This window comes from Oncorhynchus keta, chromosome 28 (assembly GCF_023373465.1).
Source record: "Oncorhynchus keta strain PuntledgeMale-10-30-2019 chromosome 28, Oket_V2, whole genome shotgun sequence".
NCBI lineage: Eukaryota > Metazoa > Chordata > Actinopteri > Salmoniformes > Salmonidae > Oncorhynchus > Oncorhynchus keta.
Genome location: NC_068448.1, coordinates 9737365 through 9754491, shown reverse-complemented (window position 1 = coordinate 9754491; position 17127 = coordinate 9737365). Strand labels below are relative to the sequence as shown.

Genomic DNA, 17127 nt, shown 5'->3' with positions numbered 1-17127 from the left:
TAATGCATTTCAGCAAAATGTGTGCGTTTTTGTACCTCTTACTCTGGGCAGAGCATCCTTTGGAGACCTGGGGGGCTTCAATGTGGAGCCACAGTCACGAGCCTTCAGAATGACTGTATGATAACCTCATCAATGATAGGTCTACAGTAAGAGGAAGCCACGGAGCCCTTGCATCAACTCACTATAAGGGGCAATTGAAATAAAGCTTAATAGCCAGCCAGGGGTGGGCAGCCCATGTAAACTGCCCGGGGGCATCATGCCAGCTATAGACATATTCAATGTGGTGCCAGCTCCCTGCCAAACTAAAGACTGCAGCCAGGACCATTATTTCCCAGTTGCTGTGACACAATATAACAAGGCATATGTCATAGAGAAGAGTGATTAAAGAGAGTGTATGTAGTTCAATGATAACATGAATACAATGTATGCTACACCTACAACTTGAAGTGTAATCCAGACAGCTACAACTTGAAGTGTAATCCAGACAGCTACAACTGACCACAACAAACAAAAGGGCAGCTCATTATGTATTTACAAGACAAATTGGAATTAACATATTGGCTTTCTCTTGAAAACAAGATGTTAAGGGGAATTGTGTTTTACCTGTAATGTATTTTAGAGAGTGGTGTAGTAGACTAATAATGTACATCTGCAAATAGCCCACAGCTTTGCTCTGTTGCGCAGTGTAAACTGCATTTTGAAGTATACAGTATGACTCAACTTGGAGTAAAGCAACATATTACGATAGTCAACTTCTGATGTTTTTTGAGGGTTCTCCTGTTTCCCAAACAAACGTTTTAAAATTGACTTGGACGATACACCAACAACAAACATGAAAAAAAGGGATATATATAAATGGCATGAATTAACGTGAACTCACCTTGGCCCTTTGGTCGATTTCTACACGTTGGTTTCACGGCTGAGCCAATCACCAGCCACTTTAAACAATGCTACCTTATATAATGTTACTTACCCTACATTATTCATCTCATATGCATACGTATATACTGTACTCTATATCATCGACTGCATCCTTATGTAATACATGTATCACTAGCCACTTTAAACAATGCTACCTTATATAATGTTACTTACCCTACATTATTCATCTCATATGCATACGTATATACTGTACTCTATATCATCGACTGCATCCTTATGTAATACATGTATCACTAGCCACTTTAACTATGCCACTTTGTTTACTTTGTCTACATACTCATCTCATATGTATATACTGTACTCGATACCATCTACTGTATGCTGCCCTGTACCATCACTCATTCATATATCCTTATGTACATATTCTTTATCCCCTTACACTGTGTATAAGACAGTAGTTTTGGAATTGTTAGCTAGATTACTTGTTGTTTATTACTGCATTGTCAGAACTAGAAGCACAAGCATTTCGCTACACTCGCATTAACATCTGCTGACCATGTGTATGTGACAAATAACATTTGATTTGATTCGATTTGATTTGATTTGACATTGTATCCAATTGACTGAAAATAGGTGGTCATCCAATTTAATGTAGCGTCTTTTCCCCTTGGACCAAGTCGCACAAATACGACATTTCAATGGCTTATCATTGGAGTACCACTGAGAGTCGGGTTCTTGGCAACTTGAACCCTTTGACATAATTATGTCTCAAGTCAAGTGACTGGGAAATTGATAATGCAATCACTATCCCACACAAAGAATGTCAACTAGAGGGGGAAAACGTTCCTAATTGCAGCCTAGAACTGTAACAAGGGGCAATACGAACGTTGTAAAATGTAAATAGTGACAAACAATGCGACACAACTTGTGAAAATCGCGCCGTTTTCAATCAAGTAAAGCTCGAAACACCTGACTACGAATACTTATTTGACATTGTTATATTCCTACACTGTCACTTGACCCCAAAAAACGTGTTCAAAGGCGAGTTATAGCATATTTTGTGAATTTATTAAAACAGTAAATAAAAACACAAACTGAAAATGGCTCATAGTGTTTAACTATCGCTTGCAGCTACTCACAGACTGTCCCTCTCCAAAGGCAGGTTAATCACACGCAGGAGATAGGAGACGTGTGTGGTAAACGAAACAAAACAGAGCTCCTTGTAATTTATCCTGAAGGATGGGAGGCAGAGTGGATGCTTCAGTGACCCTCCCGCTGAAACGGCGTGATGCCTCCCCGCAGGCCCCTTGGGGGAATGGAGTGACCCACCGAAGCAAGTTTACAGTACACACCACCTCTAAAAGTGAAATCTCTCGCTGGGCTTTGACACAATTTCATCATTTGGGCATGATAGTAAGGTATATGAGCTATGGTCTCCAAACCACCTATTGGCAGATATGCCTATCGGTGTCATCTAATTAATAATAAGCGGAAGGTTGCTGGATCGAATCTGTGGTTCGAATCCCCGAGCCGACGAGGTGAAAAAATCTGTTGATGTGCCCATGAGCAAGGCACTTAACCCTAATTGCTCCTGTAAATCGCTCTGGATAAAACCGTCTTCTAAAATGACTAAAATGTCAAGTGTAAAATATGATTGATTAGCCGCATAGGCTACATCACACTTATAAGATAAATAGTCAAACCCCATTCACCCACTAACGGTCACTAACCGTGGAGAGAACATTACGGCTGTACTTAGTATTGTATAGGCACACTGTAGTAGGAATCATTTCAGCACCATGGCTAGCGCAACAGCAACATCCAGCTTGTGCACACAGTACTAGTTTCAGCTTGTGCACACAGTACTAGTTTCAGCTTGTGCACACAGTACTAGTTTCAGCTTGTGCACACAGTACTAGTTTCAGCTTGTGCACACAGTACTAGTTTCAGCTTGTGCACACAGTACTAGTTTCAGCTTGTGCACACAGTACTAGTTTCAGCTTGTGCACACAGTACTAGTTTCAGCTTGTGCACACAGTACTAGTTTCAGCTTGTGCACACAGTACTAGTTTCAGCTTGTGCACACAGTACTAGTTTAAGCTTGTGCACACAGTACTAGATTCAGCTTGTGCACACAGTACTAGATTCAGCTTCCTTCCCCTGTTTCCTTTTCAAAAGACAGATCGCCATCTAACCAAATCAACCCTCGTGGCCTTTTGCACCCCCAATCCCCCCACTGGTCCACATGTGGACCCTTGCCATTATCATGAACAGTAATGGTTTGAGAACATCCCAAGATTTGAAAGACACATACACACCAGGCAACTCCTCTTTTTCATATTTACAATTTAGCTAGGTCAGCTATGCTGGGGAACCCAACTACCAAACCAGCCAATGATACGATGTATAAATGAAGGATCTGGCCTTCTGAGTGGATTGATCTCTTTGATAAATAAACCGTTGGAAATCGCATTCTGTGCTAACCGTTATTAAAAACGTATGGTCCAGAGATAAATATTAATCTGAACAACCCTTTAATTAGAACAGAATATGGAGAAATATGACCTTGGCATACCATATTCTGAAACATCAAATTATTCATTTTAAGTTTGTTCACAGACTGTATTTAACACCAAGGAAACATTTTATGATGAAATTGGCCCTGAACTGTTTACTATGGTCCCTAAATTTGATGGGCAACCTCGATTGCTAAAAACAGAGTCAAAACTAAATAAATAGTTGGTCACAAAGACTGTCTTCTGTGACCAGATCTTTACATGACTTGATGGGTTAAGGCAATTTGTTGGAATCACAGGCTAAGCTACATGTTGGTGAGGAAAACATGACTATTGGCACAATTCAGCACAAAGGCTGTCCTAGGCCTTCACTCACTCACTCACTCACTCACTCACTCACTCACTCACTCACTCACTCACTCACTCACACAGTCTCTCTCTCTCTCTCAATTCAATTCAATTCAAAGGGCTTTATTGGCATGGGAAACATGTGTTAACATTGCCAAAGCAAGTGAGGTAGATAATATACAAAATAGAAATAAAGAATAAAAATGGACAGTAAACATTACACATACAGAAGTTTCAAAACAATAAAGACATCACAAATGTCATATTATGAATATATGCAGTGTTGTAACAATGTGCAAATGGTTAAAGTACAAAAGGGAAAATAAATAAACATAAATATGGGTTGTATTTACAATGGTGTTTGTTCTTCACTGGTTGCCCTTTTCTTGTGGCAACAGGTCACACATCTTGCTGCTGTGATTGCACACTGTGGAATTTCACCCAGTAGATATGGGAGTTTATCAAAATCGGGTTTGTTTTCAAATTCTTTGTGAATCTGTGTCATCTGAGGGAAAAATGTCTCTCTAATATGGTCATACATTTGGCAGGAGGTTATGAAGTGCAGCTCAGTTTCCACCTCATTTTGTGGGCAGTGAGCACATAGCCTGTCTTCTCTTGAGAGCCAGGTCTGCCTACGGCGGCCTTTCTGAATAGCAAGGCTATGCTCACTGAGTCTGTACATTGTCAAAGCTTTCCTTAAGTGTGGGTCAGTCACAGTGGTCAGGTATTCTGCCACTGTGTACTCTCTGTTTAGGGACAAATAGCAGTCTAGTTTGCTCATTTTTTTGTTAATTCTTTCCAATGTGTCAAGTAATTATCTTTTTGTTTTCTCATGATTTGGTTGAGTCTAATTGTGTTGCTGTCCTGGGTCTCTGTGGGGTCTGTTTGTGTTTGTGAACAGAGCCCCGGGACCAGGTTGCTTAGTTAGGGGTCTCTTCTCCAGGTTCATCTCTCTGTAGGGGATGGCTTTGTTATGGAAGGTTTGGGAATTGCTTCCTTTTAGGTCGTTGTAGAATTTAACATCTCTTTTCTGGATTTTGATGATTAGCGGGTATCGACCTAATTCGGCTCTGCATGCATTATTTGGTGTTCTACGTTGTACACGGGGGATATTTTTGCAGAATTCTCAATTTCGTGTCCCATTTTGTGAATTCTTGGTTGGAGAGTGGAACCCAGACCTCACAACCATAAAGGGCAATGGGTTCTATAACTGATTCAAGTATTTTTAGCTGGATCCTAATTGGAATGTCATATTTTATGTTCCTTTTGATGGCATAGAAGGCCCTTCTTGCCTTGTCTCTCAGATCTCTCACAGATCTGTGAAAGTTACCTGTGGCGCTGATGTTTAGGCCAAAGTATGTATAGTTTTTGTGTACTCGAGGGCAACGGTGTCTAGATGGAATTTGTATTTGTGGTCCTGGCGACTGGACCTTTTTTGGAACACCATTATTTTGGTCTTACTGAGATTTACTGTCAGGGCCCAGGTCTGGCAGAATCTGTACAGAAGCACCAGATCATCAGCAAACAGTAGACATTTGACTTCAGATTCTAGTAGGGTGAGGCCGGGTGCTGCAGATTGTTCTAGTACATTTAAGTCATTTAGCAGACGCTCTTATCCAGAGCGACTTACAAATTGGTGCATTCACCTTATGACATCCAGTAGAATAGTCACTTTACAATAGTGCATCTAAATCTTAAAGGGGGGTGAGAAGGATTACTTATCCTATCCTAGGTATTCCTTAAAGAGGTGGGGTTTCAGGTGTCTAGTGCCCTTGCCAATTCGTTGATATATATGTTGAAGAGAGTGGGGCTTAAGCTGCATCCCTGTCTCACCCCACGGCCCTGTGGAAAGAAACGTTTTTTTGCCAATTTTAACCGCAGACTTATTGTTTGTGTACATGGATTTTATAATGTCATATGTTTTTCCCCTAAAACCACTTTTGATTCATTTGTATAGCAGACCCTCATGCCATATTGAGTCAAATACTTTTTTATAATCAACAAAGCATGAGATGGCTTTGCCTTTGTTTTGGTTCATCAATTAGGGTGTGCAGGGTGAATATGTGGTTTCTCTCTCTCTCGCTCTCTGGTGTGTGTGTATGGGAGAGAGAGAGAAACCACATATTCACCCTGCACACCCTAATTGAGAGAGAGAGAGAGAGAGAGAGAGAGAGAGAGAGAGAGAGAGAGAGAGAGAGAGAGAGAGAGAGAGAGAGAGAGGGGGGGGGGGCAGAGAGAGAGGGGGACAGAGAGAGAGAGAGAGAGAGAGAGAGAGAGAGAGAGAGAGAGAGAGAGAGAGAGAGAGAGAGAGAGAGAGAGAGAGAGAGAGATAATGTCAGTTTCTCTGCTACATCATACAATATCTGTCAAGTTGTTATCCCAGCCCTGGAACAAACAGTTTTATACAACCCCTTAGGTGGGTCTTGACAGCCACAGACCGTCCACAGTGTGCAGATTGAGGAAAACAATTCATCTCTCACTGGGGGAATCTGGACACGTACTGCTTGTCGGATGGAAAATAATCCATAACTCATCCACTGCCTTCCTTTCATGCAAGCTACAGTACAACTATACTTCTACTGCCTCTGTGATCTTGTAGCATAGGCCAGTGTTTCTCAGTCCTTTCCTGAGGGCGCCATTTTGGTTCTAGCCCAGTACTACCACATCCTATTCCTGAGGGCGCCATTTTGGTTCTAACCCAGTACTACCACATCCTATTCCCGAGGGCGCCATTTTGGTTCTAACCCAGTACTACCACATCCTATTCCTGAGGGCGCCATTTTGGTTCTAGCCCAGTACTACCACATCGTAATCAACATTTTAAATCACCCTGATTTATTGAAAGAGGTGTGTTAGTGCTGGGCTATGACACATTTTCCTAAGAGAGCTACTCTGAGAAGTGGATTGAGATGCCCTGACATCAGCACTCACTCAGACGTTCCAGAAGACGATCATACTAAAGACTAAAGAAACTCTTTCGTAACTTCAACGCATTCACTCCCCGTTGCATCTTCCGATTACACGAGGTAACGAGTGCCACCCAAAACAAACAAGAGGCGCACAAGGTGACTAGAGAAAAAGAAGGGGAAAATGAACTGCCTCAATACAACATAAGTATCAGTATAAGTATATCGAGGAGGTCGGACTTAGTGAGGTGGTGCCGAGAGTGACCTGGAGATATTGAGTCATACCAGTCCAGCCTGAGGCGGCGCCGAGAGTGACCTGGAGATATTGGGTCATACCAGTCCAGCCTGAGGCGGCGCCGAGAGTGACCTGGAGATATTGAGTCATACCAGGCCAGCCTGAGGCGGCGCCGAGAGTGACCGGGAGATATTGAGTCATACCAGGCCAGCCTGAGGCGGCGCCGAGAGTGACCTGGAGATATTGAGTCATACCAGGCCAGCCTGAGGCGGCGCCGAGAGTGACCGGGAGATATTGAGTCATACCAGGCCAGCCTGAGGCGGCGCCGAGAGTGACCGGGAGATATTGAGTCATACCAGGCCAGCCTGAGGCGGCGCCGAGAGTGACCGGGAGATATTGAGTCATACCAGGCCAGCCTGAGGCGGCGCCGAGAGTGACCTGGAGATATTGAGTCATACCAGTCCAGCCTGAGGCGGCGCCGAGAGTGACCTGGAGATATTGAGTCATACCAGGCCAGCCTGAGGCGGCGCCAAGAGTGACCTGGAGATATTGAGTCATACCAAGCAAGCCGGAGAATAAAAGCAATCCATCATCCACCTGTCAATAGAATTAAGATTTAGGAAATGTTTATATTTTACACCGGGGTGCTGCATCGTTGAAATTAAAACATTTATCTGAAATGCAGCCATACACATCAACAACCGTGGTTTTATACAGCTTAATAACACCATATAGATACTGGTGTCTACTAGGCTATGACATACAAGCGTGTCGTGTATCTTAAGGTTATGAATGAACTGTCAACATGTTGTTTAATCGTGTCTTGAGGTGGTCTAGCGATTCTGCCTTCAGGCTTAGCGTTTTGGCAGAAATAATGCAATCTCCAGATGTAGTCAGAGACATTTCAAATGTGGACAGGGTCCTTTCTTATTTTCCTTGATAAGAGATGACCATACCAGACACTTTTGGATAACAATAATAGTAAACAAAAAAAATAACAGTACACGGACATTTGGTTTCCATTTATACAAAGTGACGGATAAATTGCCACAGTAGATTTTTCGTGGTAAACGAGGAAATACTTCATTTCTATTGAACTTGTCAAATAGATAAATCACCTTTAGTCTGTTCAAAAAGGACTAAGTTGTTCCGATGATAATACCAACCGGAGGGCAAACATACAGTATCTTCAAAGACTTTGGTTGCAAGCAGGACTAAGGCAGAGAGGAAGAGGAGAAGGCTCACTCTCGTCATAATAAGCCCAACGTGTTTCTACAGGCTTAATATGCAGACCCAACGCCTCGATCACACCTACAGCGTCATTGCACAAAACGGTGAGCGTTGTCATCTGGATTTGTGTGCAACCAAAGTTCAATATTCACCTTCTGCTACCATTTCTGTTAAGCCTTCTACGGATACAGTTCTGATGCATACGTACGCATCACATAGAACATAGTGACTGCCTCTGTAACGCAATGCTGCAAGGTAAACGCAGTGTTTCATTGGAACTTAATGTACTTCTGGTGTACCAAAACACAATAACGCTGTCGGTATGATCGGGGCGTAAGCTTGTCGCCTGCCTTCCTGCCTTCCTGCCTTTGGGATGACTCCCATTGTTAGGGCGGAGACATGGACATGAGCATCTCGTCTTTATATACAGATCTCTGACTAAGGTAACGCCGATATAATCTTTTAGGGAGCGGTCGAGGTGATCAATAATGGTTGCCATTGAGATCAGCTACTGTTTGTGTTTCCCTGGCTAACTTTAGGAGCTGTTTTGGGCCATCAGTTGATGGACAGATGTAGGCCTACTGTAGATCGATAAACCTTTCTCCAGTGTGGATGCAACGTTTTATAGTCAGACTATGTATAATTTGCAGAGGTGGATCGAGTACTGAAAAACTGTACTTAAGTAAAAATGGGTTAGATTGTAATTTACTAAAGTCAAATTAGCCTTCTTGAGAAACTACTTAAGTAAGATGTAAAAGTATCCAGTCAGAAAAGTACTTAAGTATAAATTGAGTTTGGTCATTATTTACACCTTATGGTAAACTGTGATGCAACGGCTGTTTGTGGAAGAAGGTGAGGACCATAGCTCGGCGTAGTGCGTGTTCATGTTATTTATTAAACTGAATAAACAAAAGAACAACCGAAACAGCTCTGTCAGGTGCAAAACACACTAAACAGAAAATAACTACCCACAAACACAGGTGGGAAAACAGGCTGACTAAGTATGGTTCTCAATCAGAGACAACGACAGACAGCTGCCTCTGATTGAGAATCACCCCTGGCCAAACAACACAGAAATACAAAACATAGAAAATGAACATAGAATGCCCACCCGAGTCACACCCTGGCCTAACCAAAATAGATAATAGAAACCTCTCCATGGCCAGGGCGTGACGTGACAGCAAACCAAAAGGACAACAACTTAGCACAGTGTATTATTTAAACCTGCCAGCACCTTTTTGCAGATGTCCCCCAGCACAGGTAGTCTCCGATGAAGATTGACAGCACCATCTTGCAGATGTCCCCCAGCACAGGTAGTCTCCGATGAAGACTGACAGCACCATCTTGCAGATGTCCCCCAGCACAGGTAGTCTCCGATGAAGACTGACAGCACCATCTTGCAGATGTCCCCCAGCACAGGTAGTCTCCGATGAAGACTGACAGCACCATCTTGCAGATGTCCCCCAGCACAGGTAGTCTCCGATGAAGACTGACAGCACCATCTTGCAGATGTCCCCCAGCACAGGTAGTCTCCGATGAAGACTGACAGCACCATCTTGCAGATGTCCCCCAGCACAGGTAGTCTCCGATGAAGACTGACAGCACCATCTTGCAGATGTCCCCCAGCACAGGTAGTCTCCGATGAAGACTGACAGCACCATCTTGCAGATGTCCCCCAGCACAGGTAGTCTCCGATGAAGACTGACAGCACCATCTTGCAGATGTCCCCCAGCACAGGTAGTCTCCGATGAAGACTGACAGCACCATCTTGCAGATGTCCCCCAGCACAGGTAGTCTCCGATGAAGACTGACAGCACCATCTTGCAGATGTCCCCCAGCACAGGTAGTCTCCGATGAAGACTGACAGCACCATCTTGCAGATGTCCCCCAGCACAGGTAGTCTCCGATGAAGACTGACAGCACCATCTTGCAGATGTCCCCCAGCACAGGTAGTCTCCGATGAAGACTGACAGCACACTAAGTTTCTAGGCTGTACAGTTTCAATTAGGGTCATTCAATGTTGACTTAGTATCTATCAATGTGTAACATTTCCTAAAAAGGTATATGGTACTTGATAAAATTAGAATACTTTTACAATTTCAATAACTTCCATAAAAATGTATTTCACAACATCATTTGAAGAACTGCTGCAGGGACATTTTTGTCCTGCGACAAAATGGGTCAAATGAAGATTTGACTTCTGCATTCTTCCATTTCTTCCATTTTATGGGAAAGGACCACTGGGTTGGATTTATTTATTGCACACCGTAGAAAAACACGTAGCAATGTGTTGCAACAGAAAACGAGAATTTGCATTTCTTATTGGACAATGTTTCAGTCCCTGTTCCAGTCCATTTTATTCCGTTTGGTGCTTAATGAATACTACCGAGCTTACGATGCATATATATATTATTATATATTATTATTATATTATTATATATATTATTATTATTATATATTACGATGCAACATGTCATTGAAAACAAAAACTTTGGTTTATTTAACCATACCTGAATAGGCGACACTCTGTAAAACAAATTCTTACTCAAACTGTGACATGATAAAACTAATGTGCTAAACTATGCAGCCAGATTTGTAGGCTGAGTTGTGAATGGATTTGTTCCTCATTAAAAAGGTACAACCTTATTAAGCAGGAATGACATGAGAACCCATGCCTCCTGTAATTAGACTGCAGTACAACCTCTTCCTCTCTCTCTTTACCTCTCTTTGTGTCTCTGTCTTCTCTCTATACATCTCTCTATACTCTAGCCAAACTAAAGAATAATGCTACAACCTCTTCCTCTCTCTCTTTACCTCTCTGTGTGTCTCTGTCTTCTCTCTATACATCTCTATACTCTATACTTTTTCATTACATTTCATTATAGTACAACGGTTGATTTGTCTAATCTTAGCAATTCTTCTTAGCTAGCTACATAGCCGTCCTTGTATCAGAGATAATTGCATAATTATCGTATTTCGTCGCCCTAACGTAGCCTTCACTGCTATTCGCCCAGGAGCTAGCTAACGCACACAGATTAGCATCACTGTAGTGCTATTCACTCAACTGTACGACTTGATTAGTTCAGTGTTAGCTAGCTACATAGCTGTCTTTGTTTCCAAGATAATTGTGTAGTTTAGTGTGTGTAGCCTTGGAGTGATTATCTTAATTCACTGAGGTTCGCTAGCCAGCTATTTGTCGTCCTTAACGTAGGAGACTCTGCTAGCTAGCCAACAGCTAACTGCTAACAGCTAGCCAACGTCTGCTGTTTTGAATTCAACAACCCGGTCAGGTGGTTTCACATTTTCGTTTCGTTTCATTGCAGTGCAGCGGTTTGATTTGTTTGATCGTGGCTAGCTGCATAGCCGTCTTTGTTTCAAAGATAATTGTGTAGTCTAGACCGATTCCCTAGGTTAGCTAGCCAGCTATTGTCGTTCTTTTAACTCAACGTAACGTAAACAACACTGCTAGCTAGCCAGCTAGCCCCCGAATAGCAGCACTGTAGAATTATTACACTCAACGGAACGACTTGATTAGTGTAGTGTCAACAACAGCTACTGCCAGCTAGCCTACTTCAGCAGTACTGTATCATTTTAATCATTTTAGTCAATAAGATTCTTGCTACGTAAGCTTAACTTTCTGAACATTCGAGACGTGTAGTCCGCTTGTCATTCCAATTTCCTTGCATTAGCGTAGCCTTTTCTGTAGCCTGTCAACTATGTGTCTGTCTATCCCTGTTCTCTCCTCTCTGCACAGACCATACAAACGCTCCACACCGCGTGGCCGCGACCACCCTAACCTGGTGGTCCCAGCGCGTACGACCCACGTGGAGTTCCAGGTCTCTGGTAGCCTCTGGAACTGCCAATCTGCGGCCAACAAGGCAGAGTTCATCTCAGCCTATGCCTCCCTCCAGTCCCTTGACTTCTTGGCACTGACGGAAACATGGATCACCACAGATAACACTGCTACTCCTACTGCTCTCTCCTCGTCCGCCCACGTGTTCTCGCACACCCCGAGAGCTTCTGGTCAGCGGGGTGGTGGCACCGGGATCCTCATCTCTCCCAAGTGGTCTTTCTCTCTTTCTCTCCCTTACCCATCTGTCTATTGCCTCCTTTGAATTCCATGCTGTCACAGTTACCAGCCCTTTCAAGCTTAACATCCTTATCATTTATCGCCCTCCAGGTTCCCTCGGAGAGTTCATCAATGAGCTTGATGCCTTGATAAGCTCCTTTCCTGAGGACGGCTCACCTCTCACAGTTCTGGGCGACTTTAACCTCCCCACGTCTACCTTTGACTCATTCCTCTCTGCCTCCTTCTTTCCACTCCTCTCCTCTTTTGACCTCACCCTCTCACCCTCCCCCTACTCACAAGGCAGGCAATACGCTTGACCTCATCTTTACTAGATGCTGTTCTTCCACTAACCTCATTGCAACTCCCCTCCAAGTCTCCGACCACTACCTTGTATCCTTTTCCCTCTCGCTCTCATCCAACACTTCCCACACTGCCCCTACTCGGATGGTATCGCGCCGTCCCAATCTTCGCTCTCTCTCCCCCGCTACTCTCTCCTCTTCCATCCTATCTTCTCTTCCCTCTGCTCAAACTTTCTCCAACCTATCTCCTGATTCTGCCTCCTCAACCCTCCTCTCCTCCTTACTGCATCCTTTGACTCCCTATGTCCCCTATCCTCCAGGCCGGCTCGGTCCTCCCCTCCCGCTCCGTGGCTCGACGACTCATTGCGAGCTCACAGAACAGGGCTCCGGGCAGCCGAGCGGAAATGGAGGAAAACTCGCCTCCCTGCGGACCTGGCATCCTTTCACTCCCTCCTCTCTACATTTTCCTCCTCTGTCTCTGCTGCTAAAGCCACTTTCTACCATTCTAAATTCCAAGCATCTGCCTCTAACCCTAGGAAGCTCTTTGCCACCTTCTCCTCCCTCCTGAATCCTCCCCCCCCCCTCCTCCCCCTCTGCAGATGACTTCGTCAACCATTTTGAAAAGAAGGTCGACGACATCCGATCCTCGTTTGCTAAGTCAAACGACACCGCTGGTTCTGCTCACACTGCCCTACCCTATGCTCTGACCTCTTTCTCCCTCTCTCTCCAGATGAAATCTCGCGTCTTGTGACGGCCGGCCGCCCAACAACCTGCCCGCTTGACCCTATCCCCTCCTCTCTTCTCCAGACCATTTCCGGAGACCTTCTCCCTTACCTCACCTCGCTCATCAACTCATCCCTGACCGCTGGCTACGTCCCTCCCGTCTTCAAGAGAGCGAGAGTTGCACCCCTTCTGAAAAAACCTACACTCGATCCCTCCGATGTCAACAACTACAGACCAGTATCCCTTCTCTCTTTTCTCTCCAAAACTCTTGAGCGTGCCGTCCTTGGCCAGCTCTACCGCTATCTCTCTCAGAATGACCTTCTTGATCCAAATCAGTCAGGTTTCAAGACTAGTCATTCAACTGAGACTGCTCTTCTCTGTATCACGGAGGCGCTCCGCACTGCTAAAGCTAACTCTCTCTCCTCTGCTCTCATCCTTCTAGACCTATCGGCTGCCTTCGATACTGTGAACCATCAGATCCTCCTCTCCACCCTCTCCGAGTTGGGCATCTCCGGCGCGGCCCACGCTTGATTGCGTCCTACCTGACAGGTCGCTCCTACCAGGTGGCGTGGCGAGAATCTGTCTCCTCACCACGCGCTCTCACCACTGGTGTCCCCCAGGGCTCTGTTCTAGGCCCTCTCTTATTCTCGCTATACACCAAGTCACTTGGCTCTGTCATAACCTCACATGGTCTCTCCTATCATTGCTATGCAGACGACACACAATTAATCTTCTCCTTTCCCCCTTCTGATGACCAGGTGGCGAATCGCATCTCTGCATGTCTGGCAGACATATCAGTGTGGATGACGGATCACCACCTCAAGCTGAACCTCAGCAAGACGGAGCTCCTCTTCCTCCCGGGGAAGGACTGCCCGTTCCATGATCTCGCCATCACGGTTGACAACTCCATTGTGTCCTCCTCCCAGAGCGCTAAGAACCTTGGCGTGATCCTGGACAACACCCTGACGTTCTCAACTAACATCAAGGCGGTGTCCCGTTCCTGTAGGTTCATGCTCTACAACATCCGCAGAGTACGACCCTGCCTCACACAGGAAGCGGCGCAGGTCCTAATCCAGGCACTTGTCATCTCCCGTCTTGATTACTGCAACTCGCTGTTGGCTGGGCTCCCTGCCTGTGCCATTAAACCCCTACAACTCATCCAGAACGCCGCAGCCCGTCTGGTGTTCAACCTTCCCAAGTTCTCTCACGTCACCCCGCTCCTCCGCTCTCTCCACTGGCTTCCAGTTGAAGCTCGCATCCGCTACAAGACCATGGTGCTCGCCTACGGAGCTGTGAGGGGAACGGCACCTCAGTACCTCCAGGCTCTGATCAGGCCCTACACCCAAACAAGGGCACTGCGTTCATCCACCTCTGGCCTGCTCGCCTCCCTACCACTGAGGAAGTACAGTTCCCGCTCAGCCCAGTCAAAACTGTTCGCTGCTCTGGCCCCCAATGGTGGAACAAACTCCTCACGACGCCAGGACAGCGGAGTCAATCACCACCTTCCGGAGACACCTGAAACCCCACCTCTTCAAGGAATACCTAGGATAGGGTAAGTAAGGGTAAGTAATCCTTCTCACCCCCCTTCTCCCCCAACAAGATTTAGATGCAAGTGGCTGTTCCACTGGTTGTCATAAGGTGTATGCACCAATTTGTAAGTCGCTCTGGATAAGAGCGTCTGCTAAATGACTTAAATGTAAATGTAAATGTAGCCAAACTAAAGAATAATGCTACAACCTCTTCCTCTCTCTCTTTACCTCTCTTTGTGTCTCTGTCTTCTCTCTATACATCTCTCTATACTCTAGCCAAACTAAAGAATAATGCTACAACCTCTTCCTCTCTCTCTTTACCTCTCTTTGTGTCTCTGTCTTCTCTCTATACATCTCTCTATACTCTAGCCAAACTAAAGAATAATGCTACAACCTCTTCCTCTCTCTCTTTACCTCTCTTTGTGTCTCTGTCTTCTCTCTATACATCTCTCTATACTCTAACCAAACTAAAGAATAATGCTACAACCTCTTCCTCTCTCTCTTTACCTCTCTTTGTGTCTCTGTCTTCTCTCTATACATCTCTCTATACTCTAGCCAAACTAAAGAATAATGCTACAACCTCTTCCTCTCTCTCTTTACCTCTCTTTGTGTCTCTGTCTTCTCTCTATACATCTCTCTATACTCTAGCCAAACTAAAGAATAATGCTACAACCTCTTCCTCTCTCTCTTTACCTCTCTTTGTGTCTCTGTCTTCTCTCTATACATCTCTCTATACTCTAGCCAAACTAAAGAATAATGCTACAACTTCTTCCTCTCTCTCTTTACCTCTCTTTGTGTCTCTGTCTTCTCTCTATACATCTCTCTATACTCTAGCCAAACTAAAGAATAATGCTACAACCTCTTCCTCTCTCTCTTTACCTCTCTTTGTGTCTCTGTCTTCTCTCTATACATCTCTCTATACTCTAGCCAAACTAAAGAATAATGCTACAACCTCTTCCTCTCTCTCTCTTTACCTCTCTTTGTGTCTCTGTCTTCTCTCTATACATCTCTCTATACTCTAGCCAAACTAAAGAATAATGCTACAACCTCTTCCTCTCTCTCTTTACCTCTCTTTGTGTCTCTGTCTTCTCTCTACATCTCTCTATACTCTAGCCAAACTAAAGAATAATGCTACAACCTCTTCCTCTCTCTCTTTATCTCTCTTTGTGTCTCTGTCTTCTCTCTATACATCTCTCTATACTCTAGCCAAACTAAAGAATAACGCTACAACCTCTTCCTCTCTCTTTTACCTCTCTTTGTGTCTCTGTCTTCTCTCTATACATCTCTCTATACTCTAGCCAAACTAAAGAATAATGCTACAACCTCTTCCTCTCTCTCTCTTTACCTCTCTTTGTGTCTCTGTCTTCTCTCTATACATCTCTCTATACTCTAGCCAAACTAAAGAATAATGCTGCAATGCAGCTGCCTGTTGATGATTCTACGAGTCAATGTTTTAATTGTATCTGTCCCTCACAATAAATATACCCCCCTCCATCTCTGTCACTTCCTGTTTCTGTCTATCTCAGGAATTATGTTGGGAGATATGTCATTTGCATATTACATTTTACAGCAAATCTCCTCCGTGTTTGTCAGCGTTGGTTCTGCTAATACCGTGGCTTCATCCTACAGTTCATAATAGCATTGTGGGATTTTAAACGGTTTTGGTGGGACCTGGATAGGAAAAACTCAGATTTAGGCTTAGATGTAGGCTTATATTTCTCCACAACACCCCTCATCCCTCTCTCTCTCTCTCCCTAATTCCCCTCTTCTCCCTCCACCCACAATCCCGGCTGCAGATTAAGATTTGGGCACTGTCGGATAAATTATTGTATGAATCATTACCAGACTATATCAGCATGACACATATATGTAAAGACATGCCTGTCAGGCCTATTTAACACTATGGGAGATCATTGAAGACATACCTGCCAGGTCTATTTAACACTATGGGAGATCGTTGAAGACATACCTGTCAGGTCTATTTAACACTATGGGAGATCGTTGAAGACATACCTGTCAGGTCTATTTAACACTATGGGAGATCGTTGAAGACATACCTGCCAGGTCTATTTAACACTATGGGAGATCGTTGAAGACATACCTGCCAGGTCTATTTAACACTATGGGAGATCATTGAAGACATACCTGCCAGGTCTATTTAACACTATGGGAGATCGTTGAAGACATACCTGCCAGGCCTATTTAACACTATGGGAGATCGTTGAAGACATACCTGCCAGGTCTATTTAACACTATGGGAGATCGTTGAAGACATACCTGCCAGGCCTATTTAACACTATGGGAGATCGTTGAAGACATACCTGCCAGGTCTATTTAACACTATGGGAGATCGTTGAAGACATACCTGCCAGGTCTATTTAACACTATGG

At 44.4% G+C, this 17127-nt stretch overlaps 1 protein-coding gene and 1 long non-coding RNA gene across 3 annotated transcripts in view; both read right to left on the bottom strand.

Moving 5' to 3' along the window:
* The window catches only part of LOC118378311 (1-phosphatidylinositol 4,5-bisphosphate phosphodiesterase eta-2-like), a 295453-nt gene that overhangs the window by 102341 nt on the left and 175985 nt on the right, over positions 1 to 17127 (bottom strand). The gene's annotated exons all lie outside the window — the stretch shown is intronic.
* On the bottom strand, positions 10676 to 16186 carry LOC127913174 (uncharacterized). 2 transcript variants are annotated; one of them, XR_008085022.1, is made up of 5 exons: positions 15988 to 16186; positions 15712 to 15804; positions 15245 to 15430; positions 14966 to 15151; positions 10676 to 10931 (listed from the first exon to the last, which is right to left on the bottom strand). It is a non-coding gene; the product is annotated as an uncharacterized LOC127913174 (long non-coding RNA). The 2 variants fall into 2 exon arrangements; XR_008085023.1 differs by lacking the exons at positions 15712 to 15804; positions 15988 to 16186 and adding an exon at positions 15524 to 15705.